Here is an 11491-nt window from a genome sequence, read left to right on the forward strand (position 1 = left end):
TTACAAGTTTGATTTGTCATTGCTTAAATGAATTTCGGGACACTGTAGATAGCCTGGGAATATCAGAAGATACTATGAAGCTTTTAACAATGGCCAAAGAATATTTCTTTGTAAGTTTTTATGGTTGTGAACATTCATAAGAACCAGTTTCTCATTTGTCATTACTCACGACATTTGATGATAAGACCTCTGTCTAGATTTGTTCCTAAACAGCAGCACTTAGTAAATCTTCTTTTTTGACATGGAAGCACTGCCACTAGGCCCACCACCGACTGGGAATTTTGAGCGTTTCAGAGGCCGGAGCCCCGGACGTGCTTATTGATGAAGAAGTTGAACATCTAGACGCAGATGAAGGGCCTAAAATTCCAGACATAGGGGAAATTGAAGTACAGTTAGAATAAGGCCCCACAAGATTTAGAGGTTCAACTAGAGGTAGAGGCAGGACTAGACGAAGCTGGAGTGGCCGCAGCAGAGGGAGAGGCAGGCCTAGAGGCAGTGGCAGAAGCAGAAGTGACAGAGGAGAGGCATATCTAGAGGCAGTGGCATAGGGACCTCAACAAAGGAATTGGTTCAGGGGCCGAGCCAAACAACAATGTTCACAAGAAGTAAAAAGCAAACAGTGGAAACAAGAATGGACGAGCCAAAGAACAAGAAGTCAAAATCAACGGTGTGTCGCAAAATCAACGGTGGTCACAAGAAGTCGAAAGCAAACAACAGAAACATAATCCTTAGACAAAGGTGCTCCAAACTGGACGCGAAGGTCTTCCCCACAACTTCAAGAGCCATTTTGTACATATCACTTAAAGATTGACATGAGAGCCTTAGTTCTCTTACTTCATTCGTCTTATGGAATAAAGTCATTTTCTTGATTTTTTGGAGGGACAACCTTAGTTATATTGACATGAGGACAACCTTAGTTCTGTTACTTCATTCGCCTTATGGAATAAAGTCGTTTAACTAATTATCTGCGGGAAAATTCTTAGTTCTTTTTATCCCTCAATTATATAAATTATAGAGGCTAAGTGGGAGTTTGGTTGGGGTATTGTGGAAAGGGTAAGGGAATCAAGGAACATGATTCTCTTGTTGTTTGTTTGTTCAAATCAATGATACCTTTTACCCTCTCCTTACCCCCAAAGTCCTCTACTTTCATTCCCCCACCCCCAAGGGTTTCACGTACTCTTTCTTTGACTCATTATTGACCATCTCTTTGACCACCCAACCACCACTTGAACCAACCCCCCAACCACATCTGACCACCAAACTACCACCACCTGCCAACCCTATTACCACAACCCGACACCTCCACCCCAACACATCCTACCACCGCAAATAAGTCGTCGAGTAACATCACTACCATCCACCACCTAAACAACTACTCACCCACAAGGCACGAACCCTAGAAAAAAATTGGAAGAATAACGCAGCAGCGGCGGGAAAGGGAGAGGTAGAAGGCGGCAATGTGGAGAAGGGGAGAGGAGAATTCGATGACATAGAGAAGGGCGTGGGGGAGAAAGCGATCGCGCGGCGTGGGGGAGAAAGCGATCGCGCGGCGCGGGGGAGAAAGCGATGGCGTAGAGAAGGGGAGGGGAGAAAGCGACAGCGTGACGCACGGGAGGGAATGAACACGATGACAGTGCAGGGGAGGGAGGGGAGGGGGTGAACACGACAGCGCCGCGCAGGGAAGAGGATGGGGTGAACGCGACGATGCAGGGGAGGGAGGGGGAGAACACGGCAGCGGGAAGGAGAGGGGAGTGACGAGCTGGCTTTACTGGGGTGGGGAGGCGGCGGGGCAACAACAAAAGAGGGAGGAATGGTGGTGCTATGGTGGGAGAAGGGTAAATGGCGGAAGAAAGTTGGTGAAAATTTTGAGTCCTTCATGATTTGAAGCTTCGCATCTTTGAAAATTTCACCGAAGGTTTTCAAACAACACCTAGACTCAAAGTTGGCTTTGTTTTCTTACATATCGTAAGTAAATCTGCAACAAAATTAAACCAAAACAAACCCGGAGTTTAATTAGATGCAAGTGGAACAAGGTTTGAGGGCAAATAGCATTAAAGAAATATCTAGCAAAGCCCAAAGAGAGAATTGAAGAAAATTGGTATTTTTGGAGCAGAAATTCAACTGTTTGTTAGCAAATTACAATGCACATGTGAAGCATGATCAAGGATTAAAATGAATCTCAGAAGCAGATTGACTGCAGCAAAGACACGAGCTGCAACAAGGCAGCATTGCAAATTCAGAATTATCAGAACAGATGCTGCAGAAACAGACAACATTACAGGCATCAGAAAACAGGATGCTGTGAAGCTTGCGTTTCAGAGTTATGGTGAGTGTGTGTATAGCAAACTGACGCCAAATCAGCAGGGGATTAAACTAATATAAAGGCACTTAAGCAATTTGGAGCACCCCTCAAAAAAAAAAAAAAAGCAATTTGGAGCAGACACTCTAGCAGCAAAAGTAGACTGAAATGCTGCCAGTTCCAGCCAATCAGAAAACAGCATTCCTGCTGTATTTTTGAAACAATCAAAAGCTTTCCTCTTAGAAAGGAAAACGCCCCGTGGGTTCCTATTTCTTATGCATTGTGTAATGTATTATTTTAGTTGCAAAATATAGGAAATGAGCTGAGATAAATAGCTCACTCAGATTTTGTAAAAGGATGGATCATGAATTAATGAAAAACTGTGGAAGAGTGCTCTCTTTCTCCTTTGGCGTTGACTGTATCTCTTTAGCCTTAGATCAGTTTCTGAAAACTGGAATTGCTCCTTGGTTGCATTCCTGTTCTCAGATTCATATCCATTGTTATTAGCTTCCTCTTAAACACAAAAACACAGAATAGATACTTTTTTAAATTCTTCTCAAAACTAGCTAGAGCATAAACTCTCCATGTGTGAGAATGCGTGTGCAAATGAACTCTATGGTGTTTAGGGGTGCATCAGCTTTGGTACATATCTTTTCGTAGATGGGTCTGTTGTAGACTTAGTATTCCAAAACATAGTTTCATTTTTTGGTTAACTATGCATGGGAGATTACAACCCAGAGAAAGGCTTCAAAGTATAGGGGATCATCTCTAATGATCAATGTTTACATTTATTTTTTAAATGTGCTATCAGTAGGCGAATTTGGCATGACATCCGATCTTGGATGGGGATTCAGACACAGAGAAATGAGCTGCAATTTATTTGGAAATATATATTGTGGAAGAAGCGATTACATGCCTTTTAACTGATCACAATGGTGATTAACTCCGCTTTAGAACCATGTCCACGAGCAATCCTTTTGTGGAGATTACTTCTATTGGACATTGATGATGCTGAAGCAATTACGTTGCAATAGTGAGTTTGAACCCTCCCTACAGCCTCTAATAGTTTGAACCCACCTTAATTGCTAGTGGACATTGATTATTTCTCCCAAATTGGACATCACAATCCCCTTCAACCCTTGATGAACCCCTCAAAATTTGGTAGTGAATGGGTAGCTGATGATGGGTGAAACTCGGGTGAAATTCTGAATGTCACGTAAGTGGAAACAAAGTTCAGGCCAAGAGATGGGTTAATACATATACAGTACATCAATACATGTAAAAATACACGTATTGGACACGTGGGGGGGGGGGATGGCGTGTCCGTGCTACCTAGGGCTATGGTTGTGACCCTTTCACAAGTCATTTCAAGCCTTTGGTTCTGATACTTTCACCCGGTTGACAGAACCTTTCGTGATAATCCTTTCATTCCTTTAGGCTAGGCTATGATGAAAGGCGTTCATTTGTCCGATCTTAGCTATGGTCCTCACCCTTTCACTTGGAGATGAAACCTATGGAGCACTCTGAAATTAGCCTTTTTTTTGGAGTAATTTTTTTTTTTTGAGTAATCTGTGAAATTAGCCTTAGAACTCAACACTTTCAAACTAAGATTTAGGCTAGTATTTATTTGGGTAACTGTTCTAGCTCACTTTGACCTAGAATTTCCAAACAATCTGTGCAAAACAGCAACTACAAAAAATCTCAAACAATCTGTGCAAAACATCAACTACAAAAACCACCAAAAGAGTAAAACATGTATCGAGCCATCAACTAACTGTGCAAAGCATGCTTATCAACTGACTCTGCAAAAACATGTTTAAAATCCACAATCTATGCAAAGCATCAACTAACTCCAAAACCATAATTCCATGCACAATCACAGTTTAAAATCCATAATTTACAAACATACTTACTTATTTGGTAGGAGGAATGGAGGAAGAGAGTGAATCGAGGTAGGTGGTCGAATCAGTTTCCCTGCAATCAATCAGTCTTGAGTAGTAAGAGTCTATGTCATGATAATGATACAGCACCTGAGAATATAGTTCTAGACATTGGTTGATGCGTGAGGTGTCAGTTCTTTTGTTTGGTGATGGACTATCATCATATAGTTCATACAGAGCTGGTAATCTGGTACAGGAAGCTGGTAGGCAAGTATAGGTGATACAAGGACAGTAGGATCAATGCTGGAAAAAAAAAGGCATCATAAACTTGACAAATTCACACATCTTATTAAAGTATGCTTCCATGATGCACAATTGTTACTGTGAATCTGACTTCAACTATGATTGAGAAACCGTGTACAAAAGTTATTATATTGCAGAAAAGAGATGGTAATCTGAATTCATTTTGTTAGCATCCAGGTGATATTAAAAAAAATTCTGTAATAAAAAATTGGTCCAACAAGCCTTTTGCAGCAATAACAAAATGGAAAGTTGACTGGTGTACACTCTTTGGAAGAGAGATGCCCTTATAAAAATAATACTTTGAAATTGGTCCTCATAAGATCAAAGTCATCAGATGCTTAATCGATGTTCCTCATTTGTTTGGGGGGAAAGGGGGGGGGGGGTTGCTAACAATGATTCTTTATAATTTATATGCATGCATTTGTAGTCTGTGCATCTGTTGTTTGGACTCCAAAGTCATGCTCTGTTGCCTCAAGTGGTTAATTACAAAGCTCTCTTTACTTTTGACAGCTTGGTGACAGAACTGATAACCACCAGTTGCAAGAACTAGAGATTTTTCATGGTGCTTACATTTTGCTTTGATGTGGTAAGTTCACTTGCTTTCAGTTGCATCTTTGAGCAAGAGACATGTCTCTAGTCTAATCTCTTTGGTTTTGTGCTATCTATGCTTTAAACATACCCCAGATATCATGTTTATGCTACGTGTCTAAATGCAAATGATGCATCTGTTGTTTGGACTCCAAAGTCATGCTCCGTGGCCTCAAGTGGTTGATTACAAAGCTCTCTTTACTTTTGACAGCTTGGTGACTGAACTGATAACCACCAGTTGCAAGAACTAGATAATTTTCATGGTGCTTACATTTTGCTTTATGTGGTAAGTTCACTTGCTTTTAATTGCATCTTTGAGCAAGAGACATGTCTCTGGTCTAATCTCTTTGGTTTTGTGCTATCTATGCTTTGAACATACCCCAACTATCATGTTTACGCTACGTGTCTAAATGCTTTTTTTAGCAAATGATTATTCCAAGTTTACCATTGAATTTCTCTCCCAAAAAAAACTGAAATAACTTGGCCTTTCCTTTTTTTTAGAGATCTTGTATATTTTATTTTTCGATGTTATAGACAGGCGTCATCACGATATAGATTGATGCTGGAGTGTCGCCCCCACCCCCACCCCCCCTTAAAATACATATCTACTAATACAGTGTACCGAAACAACCTGGGGAGAGGGGCAGTTTTGGTATTGCATAGTTAGTTAGTAGCTTGAGAAATAAGTTAGAGGGTTAGAAGGGAAGAAACTCTATAAATCGAGGAAATTAGGGAGAAAGAAGATATGTTGAATATTGAGTTGTATTTTGGGTGAACTTTTAAGAGTTCAATGGGAGAGAAGAAGCCTCTCGAAAGCTTGTAGTTACCATTTTATGTTTATTGTTTTCTAGAAAATTATCATTCAAGTCCAGTTTACTTCTTAATCTTCTACTATTCTGCTTCAAAGATGTCAGTTCATTACATACAGATACCAACTCCTAATCTCCCCTCCCAAACCCACTAGAGTATCCTCATATTCAACAAGTATAACCAGGGTTACCTAATTCGCGGATCGCCTTGGATCGCGGAACGGGAACGGGAACGCGATTCGCTAGTGGAAAGAATTTGGATCGCAATGGGGAATTTTTTCGGAACGGATTTTAGGAACATAATTCGATGGAACATAATACGCACTAATTATATGATAAAAATTAAAATCAATATATATATATATATATATATATATATATATATATATATATATATATATATATATATATATATATATATATAAATAATTTGATTTAGTAAAAAAGAAAGAGAAAAGAGAGAGAAAAGAAAAAAAACATAATTCAGAGAAAGAAGTACAAAAGTAGTGCAAAGAATACAAGTCATACAACTTCATATTTTTTTTAAAAAAATAATCTGTTGGACAGCTGTAAGCCTGTACTTTCACTTTCACGTGTCATTTAAAGTTTTTAACCCTTCCCCTTCCCCTTCCCCTTCCCCACGTTCAAAACAAAAACGTAAACCAGAGTACAATACCATTTACCAAAAGATGAAGATGAGAGAGAAGAAAAAGCTGAGTTGCTTCGAAATTTTGAATTGCGAAGGAGAATAAAACGACCACCGAGAAGACCGGTGACCGGCGGGCAAAGAGGCGGCGACGCGATGAAGAATCCCAGAACTTCGCACTTTTCGCAGGTGAGTTAAGAAAGAATTTGGGATTTTCGAAATTGAAACCTAGAATGTATTGTGTATTTGGGTTGCTTCAAAAACACTTCAATCCACTCGATTTCAAATTCCTATCAAAAGCCCCATAATTACAGCACAAAATTTGTTATATTTCCCCTTCAATTAACAAAATTAGGGTTTATTCATACCCTAAATTTCGAAATCTCTACCCACCATTTGGAACGCCAGTTTTGTCGATCTAAGTCGCGTTCCCCACCGATTTGGTGCGCAAACGAATCGCGTTTCGGAACGGACGAATCGAAACATGATTCGTGGGGGGTAGGGGCGAATTAGGTAACCCTGAGTATAACTGTGCCACATGTAATTTCAGCAGCGCAAGAGTAGTGAAGAAATGATTTCAGATACCCTTATTTTATTCTAATATATAACCCAATTTGAGATCCACAGGTGCAGCAATGGAGAACTTGTTGGCGTGAATTGGTGGAAAACTACTATGGTATAATATCAAGCTACAAATGCCAATGTTTTAATTTTCAAAACGAAACTCTAAAACTTCTTCCTTTACTAGCCAAAATTATCTAATTTCTTAGAAATCTGCGGTATAAATCTGTAGCAAGTTACTCTACTATCCTGTGACGAGCTCACATCAGTGGCAGATCCACTATGGGTTCATTGAGTTTAGTTGAACCCATAGTGGATCTGCAAAAAATCCTGTTTTCTGGAGTATAAAATCCAGTTAAAAGGTATATCCTACGGCAATGTGAACAATAACGTCTTCTGTCAGGTTGGTCCATGTCAATCAGAAGGTAATATGACATCATATAGCGGGGTTCAAATCCCGTGCCTGCTTTGATGGCTCTTCGTTTTCGTTTTTCGCACTTTATTCTTCTCCTTAATTTGATGCTTTGCTTTGTTGGCTTCATATAGAGTAATTCTTTCCCTTTTTTTATTTAATATAATTTCCTTTTCTAACCCTCTTTTTTCTTGCTCATGTCAATACTAATTCCATATTGCAGTTGTTAATTGTGATATTTTCTTGTTTTTAATATATATGTTATATGTATGCGACAAGCACTCATCTTATTCATCTTAAGAAAATTCTAAAAAAGGTTGGTTGTTTATGTACTCCTATTTTTTCTTTTGTAAAATAAGTTAAAGACTTTTACAACTTTGAATTTTCGAATATTCGTAATAAATTTGAACTAATATATGAATATTATTTTGTGTATAATTTATGAGCGTGTTATATTCAAAGCATTCGAACCCATACGGTGAAAATCCTGGATACGCCACTAGCTCACATATACTGAACCTACCACTGAAAAATCAAACACTAAGAAATACTTCCTCCACTTTTTATTACTTGCAACGTTTTGGATGTTCCACTATTCTTGCACTTACTTTGACCGGAAATTTGTGTGTACTATACAATACAAATTTTAGCATTAGTCTTGTTGGATTTATCTCAATATACATTAATAAGATTTCAAATTTTTATAATTTTCATAAATATAATTAGAGATTAATGGTCAAAGTTGCATATCAACAATCGTGGAAGTCAAAACGTTGCAAGTAAAAAGACGGAGGAAGTATAACCCAAGTTCGGCCTCAATGCAGTTTTATCACTTTATGCAAGCAAGTTAGTGGAGGGGTGGCAGTCGACTGGTGGTGCTAGGGAGACAATGGAATAAGCGTGAGGCGGTGGCATTGGGGAGGGTTGGGTTGGTGGGAAGAGGATAGTGCATGGACTGATGGCAGTAGTTAGTACTCATTTGTTGTTGATGGGTGTGGGAAAGAAGAGAATAGAGAAGAAAATAGTTATTTGTTAAAACAAGTGAACTCAGAGTCTCAGACCAATGTGGAAGAGAATTTCATGAACTTGCTATTAATCATAAAAATATCTAACTTGGATTTTGGGGAGAAACTTGAGGCTTATGATCTCCAATTTTCATCTATATAATGGTTCATATGTTTGAGCAAAGTGGTAGCTCTCTCTTTATGGTTCATAGTCTATTTCTGATCCTTTCATTTTAACCACACCTTATTTGGTTTGAGTTTCTAGTTTTCGATTTTGAGATTTTAAACTAATATATAGGTTGTGTAATATGAACTTAAGTTAGTCGTACTTTGTCATATTTATTTTCGGAAATTAACACCTAGAAAACTGAAATACTTTCTATATTTTTGCTTTTGGGGGGGGGGAAAACAAAAATTCAAAATCAAAATGAACCGACCTTAAGATGTCGGAAAGTGAAATTTTTGGAACTTGGTTTGCGCATTTATGTTTGGAAGCTTTAGTATAACCCACTAGTGCTGTTTCGAAATATTTGGTAGGCTTGCTTCAACTCAACCAGTTTATGTATAAAACCTAGACAATTCAGGTGTGATGTGGGACCTTCCACTAACATTCTCTTACAAACGGTTTCTTTCTTCTTACTTTTATGTACTCTCTACAATAAAGTCTAAGCCACCCCGCTAAAACTCTTAGTATGTGTGTCCAAGCCGTAAAAGATTTTTTCTTTTGAGCATGCTATATATTTTGTGATGGTGGTGCTATACTTTGGAGTTTGGAGATGTATCTGTCATTCATGCTCATCCCCAAGATTAGCCGCTGTAATGCAAGTTCTGTGTATCTTTCTTAATCTGATCTTATCTGAAGTAATGTGACTGTTGGCTGTTGCTTTTCAATTTATGCATCTCTTGAGATTGAGAAGTAAGGATAAAGGCACCACACAATTCAACATGAGCAAAGTTTATGGTTGCATGAAAAAATTCGGAATTTTGTGAGAAGGTCAGATGATTCTTGCTTGTATCTGAACTCCAACCTGTCTTATTGGTGGATCATGAAATTGGGCTTATCATTCGTGGCATGGATGTGGGATCGGATCCTCTCTCCCCTTGCCTTTTTCACAGAGGCAGAGGGTTTTATTGCTGTTATCCAGAATCATTTGACAGGAATCTTTGGACAGTGTCCAGATTCCAGGGTCCTCATTTCTCATATAAATACTATGATAAGCTTATGCCTTACTCTTGCTACCATTGAAGAGAGTCGGGTTATTATGACAGTTCTGTAAGCATATAAGTAATGCCACTGGAAAAGTATTAACGTCTGCCAAAGCTCTGACACTCTTAGTGCAACCTATTACAATGGAAAAACTTATGGACTTCCCTTCATAACTCCTTTTTGCTTAAGGGAGAAAGCTTGGAAGATGCTGAGAAGGAGAAGTTACTTCTGGTTTCTGTTAGGGGAAGGAGGCATGTGGCTCTTGGTTTGGCTTTTGCAATGAACAAGTGAAAGCGATAAATATTTTCTCTGAGTTAGGGTTTGGATGTAGGTTGGTGTAAGATCGGTATGCAGTGTGCTGGTGCAGGAGTGTAATAGAGTTTCATTGGGGTCTCTAACTAGGCAGGGTTGTAGATTCCTTGAAAAATTTATTTTAAAGGTGAGATTTACTTTTGTTGAAAAATCGGAAATTGGATCAAGTGCTATCTTTAATTGAAGGAGATATTATGGTTCGTATTCTGTCGCTGAGAGAGGTTCACAGTATTGAGGATATTGAATAGTCATTATGTTGCTCAATAAGTAGGTTGTAGTTCTTTCACTTCAAATTTTGTCTCTCCCAAGTTACTAAGATGTTCACATGCTGAGTTTGCCATGTTTTTTTTGAGATGTTATGCCAGGTTGCTGTTTATGGATAAAATAATCTGAGGCTATTTTGCTTTTGCCTCTTCCAGTTTCTTATTGTAGTGGATGAGATTATGAAGACGGGGGACAATGTGAATATTCGCGACCAGCCGACCAGGGGTGGCACTCGATGCTCTTAACCACCTTGGTACCTCAATCATGCAAGAATATCTTCCTGAGGAGTATGTCAGCTCGACATCATCTCCAGTGCTCATATCTCCACTTGGAGACTTGGTAAAGATTGTGTTATTCAACAAAATATATTGTGAAAGAGTTGGGAAATACAACTTTTTTGTTGTTCTGATATCACAGGAATGGCACCGTATGGTACAGTTGATGGCCAAAGTAATGCTGGAGTAATGTTTAGAGAAAGTGCTTGAAACAGACTATTGAACGTAAATGCCTCAGTGTACATACACCTAAGTTTATTTTTTGCTAATATATAGAGAGCTTCAAATGAGCAAATAAAATAATGTTAACGGTCCGTTTGGTAGTCGTTAATAAATTGTGGTAATGAGAATGAATTTCAAGTGTAATTTTATTAGGGAAGCATCCTTAAAATCTCTATAAGGAGGTATTTTTTCTCTATAGGCAAGCAATCTCATTCCTAACCTTGTGTTTTTGTCTCCAAGGGGAAACAATTTTCATTACCACTCATTACCACCTACAAGGTGGTATTGGACGGGAATGAAAATTCAAGAAGGAATGTGGACGCTTTAGGTAATGCTTTATTATGGGAATAGACAATGATATTCTTCACAAATTTGTACACAAATTCATCCCCATCAGTATCATTTATAACCAACTACCAAATGGATCGTAAGTGTCGGTATTGTTGGGTATATGGTAGTATATGAAGCTCATGGAGGTGTATGGGTGTGGAGATGAGGTTGCGTAGAAGGAAAACGTCATTTGGGACATAAGGCTAACTTTGAATGGACATATTTTTCAATCTATAAATGATTTTGAGGTGATTCAAAGTGGAGGTGATAGCTTGTTCTGAGAGCTTTCCAATGATAGGTCATATGTCCAATTCCGGTGAGAAACGAGAAAGTTATGACGGTTTTACGAAGAACTGACGAAACTGACGAGTTTCATCAG

The 11491-nt window shown here is 38.6% G+C and overlaps 1 long non-coding RNA gene across 2 annotated transcripts; it reads left to right on the forward strand.

The window, feature by feature from the left end:
* The first annotated feature begins 1762 nt into the window (after window positions 1–1762).
* Window positions 1763–10978, forward strand: LOC125492233 (uncharacterized). 2 transcript variants are annotated; one of them, XR_008967174.1, is made up of 4 exons: window positions 1763–2326; window positions 4993–5068; window positions 5282–5356; window positions 7153–10978. It is a non-coding gene; the product is annotated as an uncharacterized LOC125492233 (long non-coding RNA). The 2 variants fall into 2 exon arrangements; XR_008967173.1 differs by having other exon boundaries at window positions 1766–2326; window positions 5167–5356.
* The last annotated feature ends 513 nt before the right edge of the window (window positions 10979–11491 follow it).

This window comes from Beta vulgaris, chromosome 8 (genome assembly GCF_026745355.1).
Source record: "Beta vulgaris subsp. vulgaris cultivar EL10 chromosome 8, EL10.2, whole genome shotgun sequence".
NCBI lineage: Eukaryota > Viridiplantae > Streptophyta > Magnoliopsida > Caryophyllales > Amaranthaceae > Beta > Beta vulgaris.